Genomic DNA, 21,372 nt, shown 5'->3' with positions numbered 1-21,372 from the left:
GGGTTACCGGTGGATGAGGTCCTTGAACTTGGAGAGGAAGCACTCGTGGTCGTCGCCGACCGAGGCGATGCGCTGCTGCGCGTCCAGCTTGTCCGCGTTCACCTCCTCGATCTCCCCCTCCGGCATGGCCAGCACCGCCGTCCGCGCGCGGTCGTAGGTGGGCAGCTTCTCCAGCGCCGCCCATCGCAGCGCCTCCTCGTCGTCTTCAGCGCCCGAACGCGCTGGGGAGGGGGCGGGGGCTAGCGTGCGGGGGCGGGGCCGGCACCGAGCGGCACGGGGGCGGCCGCGAGCTCGCGGGGCGGGTGCTGCTCGCAGAACCCCCGACCCTGATGCGCGACTACGCTCCGACGGACAAGGAGGCGGCGCCGGATCTCGGGGGAGAGGGTGCATCGGGGTGGTTGCGAGGGAGGGGGTGGGGGAGAGAGATCTGGGGATGGAGACCAACGGGGAAAGTGGAGGGCGTGCAGGTCGTTTTGGATTTTTTTTCCTGTGTTTTTTTGGTTCGGGGATGGGTAAGACGAGGTGGGATCACTGAGAGGTCGAACCATAAGCGAGGTTGAACCATCACGACGGCACATACTAGAGATTATTTATTTATATTCTCTGTTGCACTGTATGGGATAACAGAAGGATTAAAGAAAGGCACGAGTCAACCATCTACGATTCCCCAAGAAGTCTACATGTTTCCAAGCATGCTGGCTGGACGATGGCGACAACCGACAAGTTAACCAAGGCTTACTTGCAAGACTTGTTTTGGTGTGCTCATCTCATCTGCATGACTTGACAGATTAATTAATTCAGTTCGCCACGCATACACTCGTTCATTCGTAATACTCCAGCGGCGCTATAGCACGCCCTTGGCAAACACCGTCCATTTTAGTTTGCCCGTTATACGTACGTACACTTCATTTTCAAACGGTTCCCCGTCTAGAAGGTCCTGGTCGTCGAATGGCTAGAGATCGACGCGGACAAGATGTTTTATGCCTTTGTTTTTTTTTTTAAAGATCCAGCTTGAAATGCTGGCATATATTAGAACTTAGCAGGTAGAAGGGCGGTTACATAAAGGCGGGGGATACGGTCCTAGGACCAAGGATTAAAGAAGGAGAGAACATAAAAGAGGAAAAAAACGAGAGAGCCGATCCCTCACGGAGGATCCCAGAACGGGGGCTCCAAGAAGGACGCTCCAGCTTGTCTCCATAACTCAACGGTTCTTGTGATTGCGCATTGAACGTCGCGTTCATGCGCCAGCTTGCCTGTGAAAGTGCAATCATTCCTATGTTTCCAGATCTCCCATAGGATCAGTATGATCATCGTCTTTGTAGCCTTCCGTTGACGTGGTTGGGCCGCCCCGACCATTGTGGTTATCTTCTCGGCTGATCCAGCCTTTGTCGCCCATATGGTAGGGGACAAAGTGGCACAACCGGCCCTGGAGGCAGCGTATGTCCAAATCTGCAGCGTCATGGGGCATTCCCAGAACAGATGAACTGAAGTCTCCAGGTTCCGTAGGCATAGCTGACAGAAATAGCCGTTTGGCCATCCCCGACGTTGCAGTCGGTCATTGCACCATAATCTGTTGCGAAGAACTAGCCAGCCAAAAATCTTGAGCCTAGGTGGCGCCCATGTCCTCCATATCAATTTGTTGAAATCTGACGTTAGCCTTCCTTGGAACTGTGCTTTGTATGCCGACCTGGCCGAGTAAGTTTGCGAGGCCTCAAGGTTCCAAGTAATAGTGTCGGTAGATTCCGTTTGGAGCTGCAAGTCTCTGTTTTGTAGCCATCTGTGTAGCCTAATCGCCTCCTCCCAAAGGTGTGAGTTGGTACCATGTGCTAGGTCTGCAACCCAGGTGTTGTTCCGCAGTGCGTCCCGCACTGATCTCTGCTTCCTCCTGGAATGCTTGAACAGGGATGGGAACAGTGTCTTAAGGGAACCTGAACCCATCCACGAGCAATGCCAGAAGGATGCCTTTGCGCCGTCGCCTAAGGTGACAGTTGTTGATGCGGTGAAAAGCTCTCTGTCCACCTCGTCGTAAGGAAGATTCATGCCCTGCCAGGGTCTGTCATTGCTCGTTCATTGCAGCCACAACCACCTAAACCTGAGGGCCCGGCTGAAGCGGTGTAGGTCAAGGATGCCAAGTCCCCCATTCTCCAAGGGGGAGCAGACTGTTGGCCAATTCACTTTACTCTTGCCTCCACCTAGCTCACCGTCTTCTTGAGCCCACAGAAATCGTCGTCTCGCTCTATCTATCTTCTCGAAAAATTTCCTGGGCGCCCTTAGTACAGCTAGGGCGAAAGTGGGTAGGGCTGAGAGGACGTTACGCACTAAGACTCGCCTCCCGGCTATGTTAAGGAGCTTCCCCTTCCATCCTGCTAACCTAGCCCTGATCCTGTCTAAGATAAACTGGATGTGGACGAGCCTAAGCCTCGATAAAGTTATTGGTAGGCCTAGGTAGGTAAGCGGGAAGGCGACTACTTCCCCTCCGAAGGCGGCTAATATGTGGTGCAGATCAATGCCCTCACACCTGATCGGGGCAGCTGTTGATTTGGACGGGTTGATGAGTAGCCCCGAGGCTCGCCCAAAGTCACGTAGGATAGCCATGAGAGCTATGATCTCTTCTGCTGCTGGGTTGGCGAAGATGACTGCGTCGTCTGCGTAGAGGCTAACTCTGAGGGGAATTCCCCTGCCTGGCAGCGGAGCAATCGCTTGTAATTCCGTGGCCTTGTCAAGTAGGCGATGGAGAGTGTCAATGGCGATGATGAATAGCAGTGGGGAGAGGGAATCCCCTTGTCGTAGTCCCCGTTGATGGGTGAGGTAGCAACCCGTAGCGCCGTTGAGCAAGACGGCCGACGAGGCCGTGCAGAGCAGCATGGACACCCAGTCCCGCCAGCGCGCCGGGAAACGCAGCTGTTGCATTACCTCTAGCAGGTATTCCCATGAGACACTATCGAATGCTTTAGCAATGTCTATCTTCAGGAGGAGAGCTGGCTGTTTCTTCCTATGCAGCGATCGCACTATATTTTGCACGTATGGGAAGCTATCTTGCGTTGATTTGGAGCGAAGGAATGCAGATTGCGCCGGCGAGATTATGGTGGTAATCACCTCGGAGAGACGCCTGGAGAGGACTTTGGAGATAAGCTTGGCCACCGAATGGATAAGGCTAATCGGTCTATAGTCGTGTATCGTACTGGCACCGTCCTTCTTCGGTAGCAGAATTATCAGGGCTGTGTTCAACTTGGCGAAGTCTCCTCTAGACAGATTGTAGAAGCTAGCGAATGTTGCCATGATGTCTTCTTTGATAATGTGCCAGCAGGTTCTATAGAAGGACCCCGAGAAGCCATCTGGCCCTGGGGCCTTCTCTGCCGGTGATGCTTTGATCGCCTCCCAGACCTCCTCCTCAGAGAACGGGTTGTCTAAACCCCTATTTTGGACGGATGGTAGGTTGAAAATCGACCAGTCCACTTGTAGAGATCGCTCTATCCTGCTACCCATGGAGAGTCTGAAATGACCGTGGATGGCCTCCTCCTTGTGCTCATGCTCTGTAAGAAAGTCGCCTCCTACTCGAAGGCAATGAATAAAATTCTTGCGCTTCCTACTAGTCGTCTTGGCGTGGAAGAACTTGGTTCCCGCGTCTCCCAACCGGAGCCATGTGAGCCGAGAGGCCTGTCTCCTGCGCGCACGCTCTAGTGCCGCGAGCCCAAGTAGTCGTAGTTTGAGTAGCTTACGGAGGGCCTGTTCTGCATCAGAGAGGCGGCGCCTCTCCTGCGCGACATCTAGCCGTAGCACTATCTCTACCGCCACATGGAATTGCAGCCTGGCCTGGCTAAAGAAGCTCTTACTCCATTTCTTGAGCTCTCTTGCAGTTCTCGCCATCTTCGTGGCAAGGCGTTGGAATGGACATGAGGACCGCTCCGTTCTCTTCCATGCCTGCTCTACCGTTGCATGGAAGCGAGGGAAGCTGGGCCAGAAGTTCTCGAATCTGAATAGGGCTGTCCTCGGGGCGGTAGAAGTGTCAGCTAGAATCAGCGGGCAGTGGTCTGAGGTTGCTGTTGACGCTGCGATGAGAGCTACAGATGGGAAAAAACGTTCCCAGGAAGTGTTGCAGAAGAATTTGTCGATGCTCATTAAGGTTGGGTCGTTTCGCTCGTTGCTCCACGTGTATCTACGGTTCTTGCATTTGATCTCTTTCAGCCCCTTAGCGTCGATGGCTGCTCGGAACCTACCCATCAACCTACGGTTGAGATTTATGTTATTCTTATCCCGTGACTCATATATGAGGTTGAAATCACCGTTGATAAGCCAAGGATCGTTCGGTGGAGGCGCCGAGAGCGAGAGTTCCCGAAGGAAGGCGTCCTTTCTCGCGTCAGACCGTAGACTGTCGAGAGCCAGAAGTCCTGCGCCTGCCCGAGGAAGGTCACTTTGGCAGTAATACCAAAGATCCCTATGGCGTGTGATGAGATTGTCACCAGATCCTTGTCCCAAAGGATCGCCGCGCCTCCACTAGTACCTATCGCCGGTAGCACGATACATCCAGTAAGCCTAGCGCCACCGATCTCGCGGACTAGCTCCGGTGACCAGGCCGCGATCTTCGTCTCTTGGATGCAAAGAATGGTTGTGCGCTGGGCGGCTGCCAACTCCCCGAGAGCCGCTCTCTTGGCTGGATTGTTCAAGCCCCGAACATTCCAGCACATGATGGGTTTAATCTTGTTAATCATCTAAAACACAAGGGGGACTCCGAAGGGTAGAACAGGACGGCCCATGGCCGCGACAACACACCACCTTCCTACACGATTTGGGCCGGCGCCCACCAACAGCACCCAAGATGCGCCGGCACTCTAGCTTCCTACTACTCCCACTACGAACTGAAGAACAAACTAGATAGCTATAGTAGGGGATCGGTCGACCTCGGAGGCTAATACTAGGTGTAACTAACATGATCACACTATGGCCTCATCGGCAGCTCCGTCGGGTCCATTCATACGAGCCATGACCCGTAGCGCCTCATCGTCGAGGTGTGTCAGCTTGGCGATGACCGAGATGTCGCCGTCGGATAGAGGTTCTTCGAACCGCTAGAATAGGGCCTTTGCTACATCTGCCGTGAGCCTATCCCGAGGGCCGAGCAGACCAAGCTCCTTTACGATGCGCATGGATGCGCGCTGTGCCACCGGAATTGAGGAGCCGATTGCAGCTTGCCGTGCACTGGAACGGGTCGGGGTTGAGGTGGCCCTCGTCTTGGAGGGCGCCGCGGAGCGGCGCGCGGGTGCAGGAGCAATGAGCGGCTGCTGCTTGGAGGTCCGGAAGAGACCTCGCGACTCCGGCCCGGCTCCTCTCCCGCCGAGCTCCAGCTCCCTGACGCGTCCGGTGACAGCCCCGAGCTGGACCTCGAGGGTGTTGGCTGCTGAAGGGGTGGCCTTGTGGAACTGTCCCAGATCGGATGCCGCGGCCGACAGCGTCGGGCTGAAGGCATCCAGCTGCACTGACTCCCCCGGGGCTTGGAGGAGGGTGGCGTCGACGAAGTCGAGCGGGGCTGCGACCGCCGCCTCCGCGGCGCTGTGAACATCGGCTGCCAGGCCGTCAACGGCGATGGAGGCCAGGGAGGGTTTCTTCGCGGTCTTGAAGAACTCTTCGACCGGGTCCTTGCCGGTTACACTGGACCTGCGACCTGAATCTGGCTGGTCGCCTGCCGTAGCCTCGCCCGCGGGCTTGGCAGGCCGAGACGGAGCAGTAGAGACAGTAGGACGCCCCGTCGGGCGCCTAGCCGGCGCCTTGCTCCTACCTGCCCTCGAGCGGCGGTCCGAAGACACCCCAGCACCGCGCCTCGCCGGCGGCGACCTGCTGCGATGGCGTCGGGAAGGCGAGCCGCGGGGGGCGCGCGAGGCACCGCGGCGCAGAAGGACGTCCTTCCAGGACCTGTGGCCCCCTGCGCCCGGGCCGTCGTCGCCGTCCCGGTCCTTCGGGCGACTATCTTTTGGGGCGCCCCGGCACCCCACGCTGGCCACAGGTGCGGGCGCCCGACGGCGCTCTCGATCCCCTCCTTGGCCGTCTTCCACCCCCAGCGTCCAGGACGCAGGGGCCACGAGGGGGAAAGTGATGGGGAACGTCGCATGGGAAACAAAAATTTTCCTACGCGCACGAAGACCTATCATGGTGATGTCCATCTACGAGAGGGGATGAGTGATCTACGTACCCTTGTAGATCGTACAGCAGAAGCGTTAGAGAACGCGGTTGATGTAGTGGAACGTCCTCACGTCCCTCGATCCGCCCCGCGAACAATCCCGCGATCAGTCCCACGATCTAGTACCGAACGGACGACACCTCCGCGTTCAGCACACGTACAGCTCGACGATGATCTCGGCCTTCTTGATCCAGCAAGAGAGACGGAGAGGTAGAAGAGTTCTCCGGTAGCGTGACGGCGCTCCGGAGGTTGGTGATGATCTCGTCTCAGCAGGGCTCCGCCCGAGCTCCGCAGAAACGCGATCTAGAGGAAAAACTATGGAGGTATGTGGTCGGGCAGCCGTGAGAAAGTCGTCTCAAATCTGCCCTAATAGCCCCATATATATAGGAGGAGGGAGGGGGACCTTGCCTTGGGGTCCAAGGGACTCCCAAGGGGTCGGCCGAGCCAGGGGGGAGGACTCTCCCCCCCCAAACCGAGTTGGACTAGGTTTGGTGGGAGGGAGTCCTTCCCCTTTCCCACTTCCCCCTTTTTTTTCTCCTTTGATTTTTATCCTTGGCGCATAGGCCCCTTTGGGGCTGTCCCACCAGCCCACTAAGGGCTGGTGTGGCCCCCCAAAAGCCTATGGGCTTCCCCGGGGTGGTTGCCCCCCCCGGTGAACTCCCGGAACCCATTCGTCATTCCCGGTACATTCCCGGTAACTCCGAAAACCTTACGGTAATCAAATGAGGTCATCCTATATATCAATCTTCATTTCCGGACCATTCCGGAAACCCTCGTGACGTCCGTGATCTCATCCGGGACTCCGAACAACATTCGGTAACCAATCATATAACTCAAATACGCATAAAACAACGTCGAACCTTAAGTGTGCAGACCCTGCGGGTTCGAGAACTATGTAGACATGACCCGAGAGACTCCTCGGTCAATATCCAATAGCGGGACCTGGATGCCCATATTGGATCCTACATATTCTACGAAGATCTTATCGTTTGAACCTCAGTGCCAAGGATTCGTATAATCCCGTATGTCATTCCCTTTGTCCTTCGGTATGTTACTTGCCCGAGATTCGATCGTCAGTATCCGCATACCTATTTCAATCTCGTTTACCGGCAAGTCTCTTTACTCGTTCCGTAATACAAGATCCCGCAACTTACACTAAGTTACATTGCTTGCAAGGCTTGTGTGTGATGTTGTATTACCGAGTGGGCCCCGAGATACCTCTCCGTCACACGGAGTGACAAATCCCAGTCTTGATCCATACTAACTCAACTAACACCTTCGGAGATACCTGTAGAGCATCTTTATAGTCACCCAGTTACGTTGCGACGTTTGATACACACAAGGCATTCCTCCGGTGTCAGTGAGTTATATGATCTCATGGTCATAGGAATAAATACTTGACACGCAGAAAACAGTAGCAACAAAATGACACGATCAACATGCTACGTCTATTAGTTTGGGTCTAGTGCATCACGTGATTCTCCCAATGACGTGATCCAGTTATCAAGCAACAACACTTGCCTATGGCCAGGAAACCTTAACCATCTTTGATCAACGAGCTAGTCAACTAGAGGCTTACTAGGGACTGTGTTTTGTCTATGTATCCACACAAGTATTGTGTTTCCAATCAATACAATTATAGCATGGATAATAAACGATTATCATGAACTAAGAAATATAATAATAACTAATTTATTATTGCCTCTAGGGCATATTTCCAACAGAAAGGAGAGCTCTCGTCTTCGGAGCCCGACGACGGCAGTCCGCTGTGGGCGGAGCGGGAGGAGCGCGGAGAGGGCTGCGTCCAGTCTTCGACCCTGTCAACATGGATCAACATGGAGTACTCCGCTGAGGCCGGCGGCGGCGCGACTCTCCTGTCTGGCGGGGAGAATCCCTCCATCTCCTCCACCCTGCCGGCCCCGCGAGGGAGGACCCCCAGCGTGTGCGACGTAGGGATGTCCGCCACGTCTCTGGCCCATACCCAGCAGGCAAAGGTCTTGGTGTGCCCTCGCTCGAGGGTCCGGTTGTCGAGGCGGTCGACGCGCACCCGCCGGCCGAGGATCTCCTCCGCCCCTCGACCGACCAGAGGTGCATGGGAACCTTCTCGATGACGACGCGGACGTGGAGCAGGAGGGAGTCGAACGTGGCGAGGTCGTGCTCGTGCCACGGGCTGATGTTAAAACAGGCGCCGTTGATCCAGATGGAGCCCCGACGCACGGCGTTGACCTGATGAGCTGGCTGCGTGAATGTGACGAAGAAGTGCTCGGGGTGGTGAGCCGTGACCCGCAGAGAGTGGACCGGCACCGAGAGCTGCGCCTCCAGTGCCTTGCCCACCGCCATCGGCGAGGAGATGTTGACCCCGTCCGCTGCGGTGATGGTCACGGCGTGGCTACGGAGGAAGAAAACCGCATGGTCCAGAGCTGGGGAGAGCACTGTCATGGAGCGGCTCTCCCTGGGACGCCGAGAAGGGTCGAGGTGGCGGAGCATGGAGGCGGTCGCCGGGGCCATGGCCACAGGTGGAGGAGGGGGGAAGCGCAGGCGGTCGGACAGCTGAAGCACTCGAGGCGACGGACCCAGCCTATCCCTAATCGAGGCGCCTTCCTTTCGGTTGCGAGGGCACCGAGAGGCGATGTGCCCTGCTCTCCTACAGCTAAGACAATGAACTGGATCGCGGCAGGACGACAGCCGATGGCGCTTACTGAGACAGCGGAAACAACGTCCGGCAAACAGGCTTAAATGGGGCGGCGCGGCTCGCGGGACAGCAGCAGAGTGAACGACGCGGCGGTCGGACCGGCGCGTACCTGGGAGAGACCGAGGGACCGAGGGGTCCGTCGGTGTCCGGCGCCTCCCCCGCCGAGCCACCTCGGTCCAGCTCAGATCCGGCCCCGAAATGGCAACCTCAGCTCCCGAGGCGTCGACGATGATTGATTTGACGCGCCGGCCTTGAATGCGCCCGGGCTCCCTCGGGACAGGTGATGGATCTCGCATCCGCGGATCCCGCGGTTCCCATCTCCTGTCCCCCAACGGCTCCGGGGAGGGGGCATGCGGCGGTCCGTCGGGTGCCGCGTAGGAGCATTCCCCTCGGAGCAGGATCCGCGGCGCAAGAGCCGGATCTGGCGGGGACCCCTGGGGCGGCGCGGGAGGAGCGGGCCTGGCTGGATCCGACGGCGACGCAGGACGGGCAGGCGACGGACCTCGGGGTGCTGCGGCGGCGCGCTGACTGGAGCCTTGGGAGGCCGGGAGAGCCGGCGGACCGCCGGGGGAAGGCCCGCCCCGGCCGGTCATAAAGAGCTGGTTGGTGGCCGCCGCGGCCGGAGTGGCCTGCGGCGCGGGGGGGGGGGGGGGGGGGGGGGATGGAAAAAATTGTGTTATGTGATTTTATGCCTTTGTTGATAACGGTATAAAAGGGATGTGAAGTTGCAAAGGTTAAAAAAGGTGGTCGTGGACAGAAAGGGAGAGGAATGGCGTTTAGCTTTGATGCTCTTTTGGCGTTGGACTCGTCGAAACGTGGGCGCACTTTTTACCGCGGTTGAGCCATCTGCCGCCGTCGCCGCAAAGTCGCAAGTCTGCCGGAGTGGCCGTCAAAAGCTAGGCAGCCGTCGTGGGAAGAGACGGGGGACGTGCGGCCACGTCACAGCGGAGGCCTCCTCTGACTTGGTCCCGGCCGGGTCGGGTGGAGGTTGGCGGCGCAGCGGCGCGACGGTAAGCAGAAGCGAAGTAGGCCAAACGTCAAAGGCAGTAGGAATACTGGTGGCAGCAGGATGCGGCGTGCGGGAGGTGAGGGATGGGATCCGTCCACGTTCCGCGGAAGAATTGGCACGCGCGACGCGGGAGTTGGTCTCCGATCTCACGACTCATCCCTCCGTCCGTCCGTCCGTCGCGGAGGTGGTTGGCGATAGATGGAGCCGTACCTGCTACGTGCGTGCGTAACTGGCCGGGGTCCTTCTCAGGCTCCGGTGGTGCTCGGCCTGCTCCATCCAGCTTTTTTGCTTCATTCCGGGCTCGTTCTTTTTTTTGTGTGTGTGTGTGGAAGATTCCGGGCTCGTTCATGGAGGAAAACGAGTACCTACTCTACGGTGAATTAACCCGGTCAGCGTCGTCCGACCCAGGCAGTCAGGTCGAGGTGCTGCTAGAGTGCTAGTACGGTCGGCCTGTGAGCCTTTGCTCTGACCGGCGGATTGGTCTCAGACAGACTCTCAAGTCAGACCGCACGCAAATTTACCCCCACTAGACACTAGCAGTACCGCAACCGATCGACCATAAAAAAGGCCGAGCACTGTAACAGAGATAGTCAACTAGTCAAGTATACTCACAATCTAGCTGGTTAAGTTGTGACGTACACCTATTTTGCAAGATCGAAGACGGACGCAACGAGATCGGATCAAACGCGTGATCTTTCGTACAAAGGAACGATATAATAATTTTCAAAAAGGCCCCTACGATCGAGTCGCTTGCTTGCTCGATTTCCTTTCTTCAGTGTCGTTCTTGTTGGTTTCGTGTCCTGGATCGTATTATCTTTTTTTTGCGGGGTTCTCTGAACGTATTCTCAATCTAGAAGGTTCTAGAACAATTGTTGTGTCGGTCCCAGACTCTCAGGTCAGACCACACTCTCATGATCGCATCACTACCCTCCCACTGTGAGTGATGGGGAGGGCGCCCTAGCCGCCGCCTCAGCACCCTCCTCTCCCTCCCTCCTCCCTTGCCGCCGAAGGCCGTGGCCTGGCAAAGGCTGGCCAACGTCGACGACGGCGGTGCGTTTCGCCTTCTTGCGAAGGGCCTTCGTCAAGGAGCGACACGGCTGGGCGGAAACACCGTGATGGCAAGGGTCACGGTGGTGCGGTGACGGATCCCTACGACGGCATTGTTCTGGATCAACGGCGCATGGTAGCTATTTCGAGGCGGTGGGTCATGCAGGCGAGGGGATGGCGGCGGATCGGGATCCGCCCCGATCTGGCGCCCGTCTTGAGCCGGCAACGCGGGCTGTGGGAAACGTGGTCCGGTGTCCTTCGCCGTGGCAGAGATGGCATCGGCGTTGGAGGTAGCGGTGTGGTTGCGGCCCTAGTGATCTGTTGCATTCACGGTAACAATCTGCATGATCGGTCCTCCTTAATCTGGCCATCGACGTGTTCCGAAACTACTGTCGGTATCTCGATTTCCATGATGTAGATAGTGGTGGAGAAAGTGATGGTGGCTGAGATCAGAGAATCAATAAGACGGACAGGGCCTTGAAGACGATGGGGTCAACCAGGTGTTTGATGACTTTGAGAAGCAGCAGTGATAAGCGAGGGGGGCAACACTGGAAGATTTCATTTTTGAAGGTGTTCCTTGGATGTCGAGTCGTGACTTTCAAGTTGAAAACCTAAAGTCTGGCCTTCATTGATTGTGCCTGACAATTGCCTTGCCAAATGTATTGTTTTGAGGGCTCAGACTTTCTTCAAGGTGAAAATCTAAGATTTTGGATGGGTCAATGATGACGCTTCGGCAATGTTTTCTTTGTGAAGGCGTCTCTTTTAGAGACCTTTTATATTTTCCGGATATTGTCTTTGGTGGTGGTTTATGCGCTACTGTTGAAAGGAATTGATCACTTTGACGAGGCCTTTGTTTTTTTCCCTTTCTTTCTTGTTTTCTAAAGCCGGACCCCTATTTCATCCCTAAATATCTGGAACGTCCGTCCGGTCGGTGCCCGGTCAGAAAAAAAGTAACCCAACCACACACACCTTAGTTGTTCCTTACACGTCCGGAATACAAGGACGATATAAGGTTGCACGGTCATGGCCGAACACCCCACTCCACGTCATAGCCATCGTAGTCTGTCCCACCTGCAGCCACACATCAGGGGAGGCAGCCGACGACGTCGCGCGCCCCATGTCTACCAGCCTCGCCGCCGCGCTGGCTTGCCTCGCGCGTCGATCGCTGGGTGCGTTGAGTCAGGACGAAGCTAGCTGCATGCGTTTTGTTGGCCAAGTCTTTCGGTAGTGCCGTACGTAGTGGCAAGGGAACTGGTCGTGTGTGTGCATGATCCACTAGGATAGGTATGTGCTGTTAGTGGATACGTGTGTGAGCCTATAAAATGACAGTGTAAGCAACATGTTTAGCAGACGAAAAAATACGAGAGAAAAGCTCGGCTGTGTGTGCAGCGCGACGCCAAACTCTCCTGTCTCCATTGCTTCTCTGTGAGAGTTGAGAGGTAGAAGAAAGGGGCTGTGCGTTGCAGCCCTTACAATTGGTATCGGAGCAAGGTGACATCGGGCGTCGGCGGCTATGTCGATAACTCCATACGGGGCGGCGGTGCGGCGGGTTCGATGCATCTCCCGCCGCTGGTACCGACGGGCTACACCTCCTGGGCAATCAAGGTGGAGGAGATCCTTGATGCGGGGGGCTGTGGGGCGTGGTGCAGCCGGCGGACGGAGCGGCGGTGGACGCCGGGAAGTGCAAGACGGCGCGGGCAATGTTGCTCACGGCGCTGCCGGAGGACTTCCTGATGCAGGTGGCGGCGAAGCTCACCGCGAGGGAGGTATGGGACTCCCTCAAGGTGCGTTTCGTCGGCGCCGATCGCGTGAAGGCCGCACGGCTGGCATTGCTGCGCGGGGAGTTCGACCGCATGCGGATAGACGACGACGACGATCTGGATGCGTACGCCGGGAAGGTCTATGGCGGCGAGGTACGCGGGGCTCGGGGCGACCCTTGACGATGCTGCCATGGTGAAGAAGTTGCTCGACACCGTGCCGGACCGGCTGTACGTCGCGGTGGCCGGCATCGGGCAGTTCTGCGATGTGGAAGCAATGGCGTTCGAGGAGGCACTCGGGCGGCTGAAGGCGTTCGAGGAGAGGTCGCGGCGACGTGCGCATGCCGGTGCTGGTGAGCGGGCGGACGAGCAGTTGATGCTCACGGCGGCTGAGTGGGCGGCGCGACGGCGTCAGGGAGGCGGCGGCTTCAACCACCACGACGACAACGGCGGCAGCAACACGACATCGGGTGGAGGGAAGAGGCGCGGCCGCTGCTACAACTGTGGCGTGCGCGGCCACTTCCGGAGGGACTGCCGGAACCAGAAGAAGGCCGAGGAGGAGAAGGCGCTCCTCGCCGACGCCGACGACCAGCCGGGCCTTTACTAGGTCGTGGTTTAGGGGGAGATTGTTGGGAATAAACCACAACAATATCGTGTTTGTGTTGTGTGTGTAGGTGCACGAGTTCGTGCTTGTGTGCGTCTAGGTTCTAGGTTGAGTCCAAAGCTGGTGCGGCCGCGTCCGGAGTCTGTTAGCGTCTGGTTCGTCGTTGGTGCGGCGATGAAGACAGCATGCAACGTGCGCAAGATTGGCGGCATGGCGGCCCAAGTCTCGGGGAGGAGCAACGGCTCACATCGAGGAAAAACGGATCGCAAGCCCGATAGTGTGCGGGGCGATCGCTGGGTGCGTTGAGTCAGGACGAAGCTAGTTGCATGCGTTTTGTTGGCCAAGTCTTTCGGTAGTGCCGTACGTAGTGGCAAGGGAGCTGGTCGTGTGTGTGCATGATCCACTAGGATAAGTATGTGCTGTTAGTGGGTGCGCGTGTGAGCCTATAAAATGGCAGTGTAAGCAACATGTTTAGCAGACGAGAAAATACGAGAGAAAAGCTCGGCTGTGTGTGCAGCGCGACGCCAAACTCTCCTGTCTCCATTGCTTCTCTGTGAGAGTTGAGAGGTAGAAGAAAGGGGCTGTGCGTCCTTACAGACGACATAATTTGTATGGAAAAACAGAACGATTAAAGAAGGCACAAGTCAACTATCTACAACCGTCTACTACAAATCCTAGTTATTCCAAGCATGCTGGTTAGACCGTACGATAGCGACAAGTTAACCGAGCAGCTAGCTTGCTTGCAAGTGTTGTTTTTGTGTGCTTATTATCCCATGCGCAAGACTTGACTGACTAGTTCGAGTCATTATTGTAAAAACATACGGGATGAGTGCTTTATCATATCTATATATATGCATTCGTTCATAATACTCAAACGATGTGCACAGGTGCATTGAAATTTGGATGGAAGACGTACGCACGTTGCATATTCAAACGATTCCCCGTCGAGAAGCTCTTGGTCGTCGATCGGGTAGATGCACACGGCCGGGCCCGGGACATCTACATGCACAAAATCTTTGGAGACTGTTAGAATACGGCTATAGAATACTTCATTTACACTAGTGGCCGGGGGATGGTTGGTATCTAAGAGCATCTACATGCCTGATCTTACAAATCCGGTCCCTCAAACGTCTGCAGATGCATCCGGACGCGTCCACGAACATTGACCGGTCACGTCTTAAATATGCATTCTACATTCGAACATCTTAAATTAGAAACCTCAAATTCATACTATTACATGTAATGTAAACCTAATACTAAGCGGAGCTCGTCCGGCTTTACCGTGTCCCTGTCCGGCGGCTGGCTACGCCCCTCATAGCGTCGGTCCGATCGCCGACAAGGTAGAGTAGAATATGGGACACTAGCCAGCTCACGGGAGTCAAGCTCCCCCCGTCTCCCATGTCCTGCTCTTCTTCGTCGGAGCTCGTAACCCGGATGGTGCCAGTCGACGGTGAATCCTTTCTGGGAGGAGCCGACGTCCATCACGACGCGGTTGTGTCGCTCGCACTCGTGCACCCTACGGGGCGCCGAAGAGTGTGACTCCGCCTCTCCAACATCTGCCGCCGCGAGGGCCTCTGCCGCATCCCGTGCCCGTTACCTCGCCCGACGGGCAAGATGCACCATGACATCGTCCGAGGACGACCATGCTTCGTGCTCTGCGTGTCAACAGAGGGGTTGTGCTTCCGCCATGGCGTTCGGACGCTAGACGGACCGCACCGCTTCTGGTGAGGCAGTAATGCCGGATCCAAGCACCGGTTGTGCGGACGCAATGAATTCCCCGCATTGCGAGTCTGAGCGCTATCGTCGTGCGACCGCCTCTCGGGAGCGGCGGAGCGCAAGCCGGACGACCATCTCATCCTCAGGGCGCGTGGGACGAGCTCGTGGTTGACAGACACAGATTTGGAGGTGCAGGACTCAGATCCGCTGGCCGCTATGCCGGAGGTGAGCTTGGGTGGTAGATGAGTGTGGAGCGGAGTGAAGTGAAGTGTCTAGGGTTTGGTTCGGCGAGCGGATGGAGACGAATATATGTGGGGTAAATACGGTCTAGCACGGGCCAGTGCGGGCATGCCCGAGCGCGCCTGGACTTTCCATATCCGCGTCATATTTAAGCTGAAAATGAGGTGTGTTGGTTAGTCCGGACATTTGAGGCTGGTTCGAGAGGTGTTGCTAGCGTTGGACTGGTCGAGACGTGGGTGATTACGCATGGCTTTTACCACGATCGATGCGTGCCTCCGTCGCGGAAACGCTCGCAAAGTCGCAAGTCTGCCAGGGTCGTGCACAGCCATCGTGGGAGCCGGGTGTGGTGGGGGTGGGGGTCGTGCGGCCACGCCATGGCATGGAAGGGAAGGTGCCAAGGTGGTGCCTTCTCCTCTGACTTCGTCTCCGCCGGACCCGAGGGGGGTTGGCGGGGCAGCTGCACGACGCACGGTAGCACAAGAAAAAACAGTGGAGACCCGCCGGCGCCGATTGTCAAAGGCACCAGGACCCGGCGCCAGTCTCCGATCCACGACTCACCTTTCCGTACGTGGTTGGTGGGGAAAGCTGCCGTGACCCGTCCACGACCACTTGATCCGTTCCATCTACTACTACGAGATCGAGATGGTCCCTTTCTCAGGCCCGGGTGGTGCGTGCGCGTCTTTCTCAGGCGATGGCGGTCGAGCTGGCTCCATCTACTTCCTCCGTAACTAAATATAAGACCTTTTAAAGATTTCATTACAAAACTATGAATGAATCTATACTATAAAATATGTCTATATACATCCGTATGTATTTATAATGCAATCTCTAAAATGTCTTATATTTAGGAACGGAGGGAGTATTTGATTTGATTGATGCCACTTCAGTCTGGTGAATCAAGCCAGTCAAGTCCGCCTGCTTCTGGCTGCACAACATTTTCTTACACCTACTGCGACTCTTGCTCTGACCGGCCGCTCGGTCTCAAACTATCAGGTCAAACCACATGCAATTTTTTATTATCCTTTTTCTGTTATCACTAACTAGTAATGCAACCACTCATCCCGTTGCCGATCGACGTGCTCGATCGACGTATGTGTTGTTTGACCGTGTTCGCTATCCGATATACACTAGCGCGACCTGTATTAACAGTAAGCCAAAGTCCAAAGATGCACGACCTTTGGACCAATCGCAAAATTCAGGATACTCAACTAGTCGAGTATATCGCAAAAAACTATCACATTGCAGGCGTTGATCACAATAAACTATCATTTTTTTAATTGTTTAAAAAACTACCACAAAAGTGATGGGCTGTTTCAAAGAATGGAAATTGCCATGCGATTAAATTTTAATCATGCTAATGATTACTGGTTCTCATCCATAGTAAACCGTTTGTTAGACTGTTTGGTTAACTGTTAACTGACACATGAGACCCACATGTGAGTGACAATAAAATTCCAAAAGCTAAGTCGTCCTCTTCATCTTGCTCCATGGCCGTCCAGCACCGCGCCATGGCCGGCGCAGCCCCATACTCTAGATCGAGCGGCACGAGAACGCGCTGCTGCGGCAAGAGAACGACAAGCCAAAGACGGAGAACATGACGATCCGAGAGGCGATGCGGAGCCCCACCTGCTATAACTGTGGTGGAGCGGCCGTGCTCGGCGAGGTGTCACTGGAGGAGCAACACCTGGGCATCGAGAACTCACGCCTCAAGGATGAGCTAGACCGTGTCTGCGCCCTCGCCGGCAAGTTCCTCGGCTACCCCGTCTCCGCCATTTCCTCGCCGCTGAGCCTACCTTTGTCTCTCTGCTCCGGGCTCGACCTCACCATCGACAGCAACAACGACTTCATGGGAATGGAAATGCAGTCCATTCCCGACCTGATGGGTGTTGGCTCGGCGGCCATGCGCCTGCCCGTTGGCATGATGGGCGGTGGCCTGGACGACGGCCTCGGCGGCGAAGGCATCTCCATCGACCGCAGTGGGGTGCAGCGGCCCGCAACAACAACGAGTCAGCGATGACAGTCATCAGCGGCGGCAGGGAGGAGCGGCCATCGGCGGCAGGGAGGAGCGGCCCGCAGCAGCACTTAGTAGCAGCGGCCATCAGCGGCAGGGAGGAGCGGCCCGCAGCAGCACTTAGCAGGAGGGCCGTCGGGAAGGAGAGGGCAGAGGACCCGATTGCTTTAAAAAAAATATAAGGTCCCGATTATTTTTTTATTAGGGACCGACATGTGGGCTCACAATCTCATAACAGTCATCTAACAGTCAAATATAACGGCGATCTGATGTGCGGGTCCTCCTTGTCCTAAACCCATTTAAAAGTTAACGGTTCGACTACTAGGGTTTTCTGAAACAGCCCATCACTTTTATGATAATTTTTAAACAATTAAAAAAATAATAGTTTCTTGTGGTCAACGCATGTAATGTGATAGTTTTTTCCTATATACCCCAACTAATCAAGGAAACAAGCTGATTAGATTGTCACACCTTGCAAGATTGAGGACGAGGACCAAAAACGGACGGAACAACGGAAGAGATCACATAAAACGCGTGACCTCAGCTCGCTAACTTTGGTCCGAGGAAAAACGAGGATTTAAACAACCACCCCACGATCGAGTTGCTTTGCTTGCTCGTTTTTCTTTTATTTCCTGTTAGGGTCTTTGTGTAGCTCGCATATGTTATCCGTGGTCGTGATCTCCATCCAGAAGGCTTCAGCACAACCCTTCCGTGGTTAATTAAGCACCTTGACATTCTAATGGCGTACGAGCGGAAGGAAGATGGTATGGTCGCTTGGCTTTATTTTGCTCCGAAAGATGCGTGCATGCAACTTTGCTGCCACTGCTCGAATTCATGCATGTCACGCGATCAAATGGAACTGGGGAGCTCTGGATCATACACACGCACGCAAAAAAAAAAAGGTTTGCTAATTCTAAGAGCTATTCATTTGAGAACTTATTTTTGTCTATCCTCGAGCGCTCTATAGCCCATCTGTTGTTTCCTTTTATTTAGAAAGTTTTCTATCTATTTATCATTTATCATAGCCATAGAATAAACACCGGAAATAACAAAAATGTCATCCAGGTTTGTTGACCATCTAGCGATTACAAATACGGGAGCGAACCCAAAGGGTGCTGCTGCCATTTCTCCTCTCTCGCCGGAGCCACACTGCTTGTTGTAGTAGACCGTTTAAAAATCATCATGCTAAGGAGACACATATATTATTGATTTAAAAGTCATCATGCTAATCAACAAAACAATATATTTCACATATAGATGATTCAAATTAAATAGTACATATCCGATTTTTCGTGGGCGTCTTTTTGGTTAGTGCGATTTTGTGATATACAATGTCCCAGTTTCTTTCATAGTCAACAATGAATCCACGGTGAGTTGAGGCGCATACTCACATTTGCAAGTAAAAAACACCGGTTCTTATTTTTCTGATAGAAAAAATGTTTGTTCTTTTGTTTTTCTTCATTATTGCAATTGCACCTATGTACTTCCTCCGTCTCAAATAAGTGAATTAAAAGTGACTCTATTTTATACTAATACTAGATGATGCCCCACGCATTGCGGCGGGACTGTATACTACAAATAATATTTTTGACTTTTGAGTATTATGAATTTCATCAGAATAAAAACACTCATTGGAATTTCGAGTGAATGAAGAGACATTGTACACACAAAAAGATACTTCCTCCGTTCCTAAATATAAGTCTTTTAAGCGATTTCACTAAAAGACTACATACAGAGCAAAATGAGTGAATCTACACTCTAAAGTATGTCTATATACATCCGTATGTAGTCCTCTAGTGGAATCTTTAAAAAGACTTATATTATGGAACGGAGGGAGTATTAGGTAGAGAAGGATGGTTGAAATAATGTTACAATCGTTGACGAGTTTATGCATTTGAACATTTAATTCTCAGAAAATGCGATAATATCTTGAGTTTTCTTGATGTAAAAGGATTAACCATCCCAATATTGTCAACATTGATGGAGGATCATTCAAGGAGAAGTGAACAAGTACGTAGGCTACTACAAACAAGTGACCAAACGCCCTTAAAGTGGGATGTGAGTGGCAACTCACATAAGCTCAATTGCCTCATCTTATTGTCATTTCAATATGCTTCTTTTATTTGCAGTCTTGTGCTCATGAGTATGTTGTTTACTATACGGCGGTAGTGGCCACTTTGTATCACGAGCTTGAGAAGAGAACATTTTCTTTTACCATTGTTGAATCTTATTGAATGGCAAGCCAAAGTGGACACTAGTTGTGGCTGATCTCAAAGCCGGCAAAAGAGAAATGATGTCTCAAGCTCTCACTAATCCAATGGCATGGAGGATGAGCAGGACGAGGTTGTCGTCGTGAATAGAAGAGCTACCGTGCGAAATGATAACCACAAGTCATGGGCAACAAATGCGAGAAGACAAGGATCTCCCGTGATGCCGTGGTTATAAAAATGGCGTCCACATGGACGATCATTTTTTTGGAAAAGGAGAACAAGAAAGAGAAGAGGTACAAGCTCATGTTGAATGCGCAAAAGGAAAAGATGAAGTGGGACCGGATGAGGGCGGAGAGGAGGCTGTAAATTGAGAGGGAGAAGAACGACTTGGAAAAGCAAGATGTGGCGATCAAATGGGAACTCGAGAAGGCCAAGACAATTAGAGAGATCGAGCTCGAGAAGGAGAGGTTGCAACTCGCACGGGACGCAGAGGATGCGAAGATCATATTGGCGGACGACACCATGTTGGATGCGCATGCAAAGAAGTGGCTTGCGAAGAAGAAGAAGGAGATCAACGACCATAGAACGCAGGATGCGGTGAGGACATGCGTCAGAGGACATGATCTCGAAGGTACCCGCGCCACAGGACATGTGAGCATCAAATGACGAACAGTTTCATGAGATGTGTAAAATGAACAAACTGGATTACCAGGCCATATCTTCTCTGTTTCATAACATCACGAGTCAGGATCGCATCCTAGAGGGCACGCACGAGATTTTAACGATGATCGATCGATCGATCGAGCATCGATATATTTGCCACCGTCGCGGAAACACTCGCAAAGTCGCAAGTCTGCCTGCCAGAGTCGTCGTCCAAAGCTTGCAAGCAATCGTGGGAGCGAGCTGGTGGGTGGGGTGGTGCTCGTTGCTACTTCCTCCGTTTCTAAATATAAGTCTTTTAAGGTTTCACTAGTGGACTACATACGGATGTATATAGACATATTTAAGAGTATAGATTTACTCATTTTGCTCCGTATGTAGACCCCTAGTGAAATCTCTTAAAAGACTTATATTTAGGAACGGAGGGAGTAGTAGGTACGTACGTATGGTGAATTAACCCGGTCAGCGTCGACCGAGCCACGGGCGAATGCTAGCTTCGGCCGCTCCTCCTGCACCGCCGTTGCTCACCTACTACGAGTCTTGCTCTCACCGACCGGTCGGTCTCGGACTCTCTTTTCTTTATCACTCGCCAGCAAAAGGGCCTGTGCGTTGCAACAGGAGAAAAAAAATCATACGCTCTTAATTTATTAAAAATGGTCTATAATCTGAGTCTTAATTACGGCACAAACAGATATAGTCTTATCCTATAAAAGTTCAGTTCAAGATTACACAGGTCTTCTATTTTAACACGGCTTGCATATAGATTTAATACATATAAAGAAACGGGCAAGTGACCTTCAATTTCATCTTCAATCCAGATTTTGTTGACGTGTTCATCGCCAATCGGGATTAGTACCGCTATGAAAGAAAGACGAATAACGATTATTTATTAAAATTGCACCTTATATAATTTTTTTATTAAATGTTTAACATGTAAAATAACATTATATTCAAATTCTACATATTTTTCTAATCAAATTTCATATATAATATGTTAAATTTGGAGTTAGGATTTAGAAGATATGAGTATTTTAATAAACATTTAATATATATTGCGGGTTTAACGTTAGAAACATCACGGAATTTTTTTATAAAATATCAAGGCGGATTAAGAATATATATTTTTTTATTAGTAGGTATAGATAGTACTGCAACCTTGCAAGATTCAGGCTAGTCAACTTGTCAAGTAAACAGGCTGGTTAAAAGCATCTACAGTAGGACCTTGTAAATCTGCACTGATCGATCACGTCTTAAATT

The sequence above is a fragment of the Hordeum vulgare genome, chromosome 3H, assembly GCF_904849725.1.
Source record: "Hordeum vulgare subsp. vulgare chromosome 3H, MorexV3_pseudomolecules_assembly, whole genome shotgun sequence".
In the NCBI taxonomy this organism is placed as follows: Eukaryota; Viridiplantae; Streptophyta; class Magnoliopsida; order Poales; family Poaceae; genus Hordeum; species Hordeum vulgare.
This window is presented reverse-complemented; position numbering follows the sequence as displayed.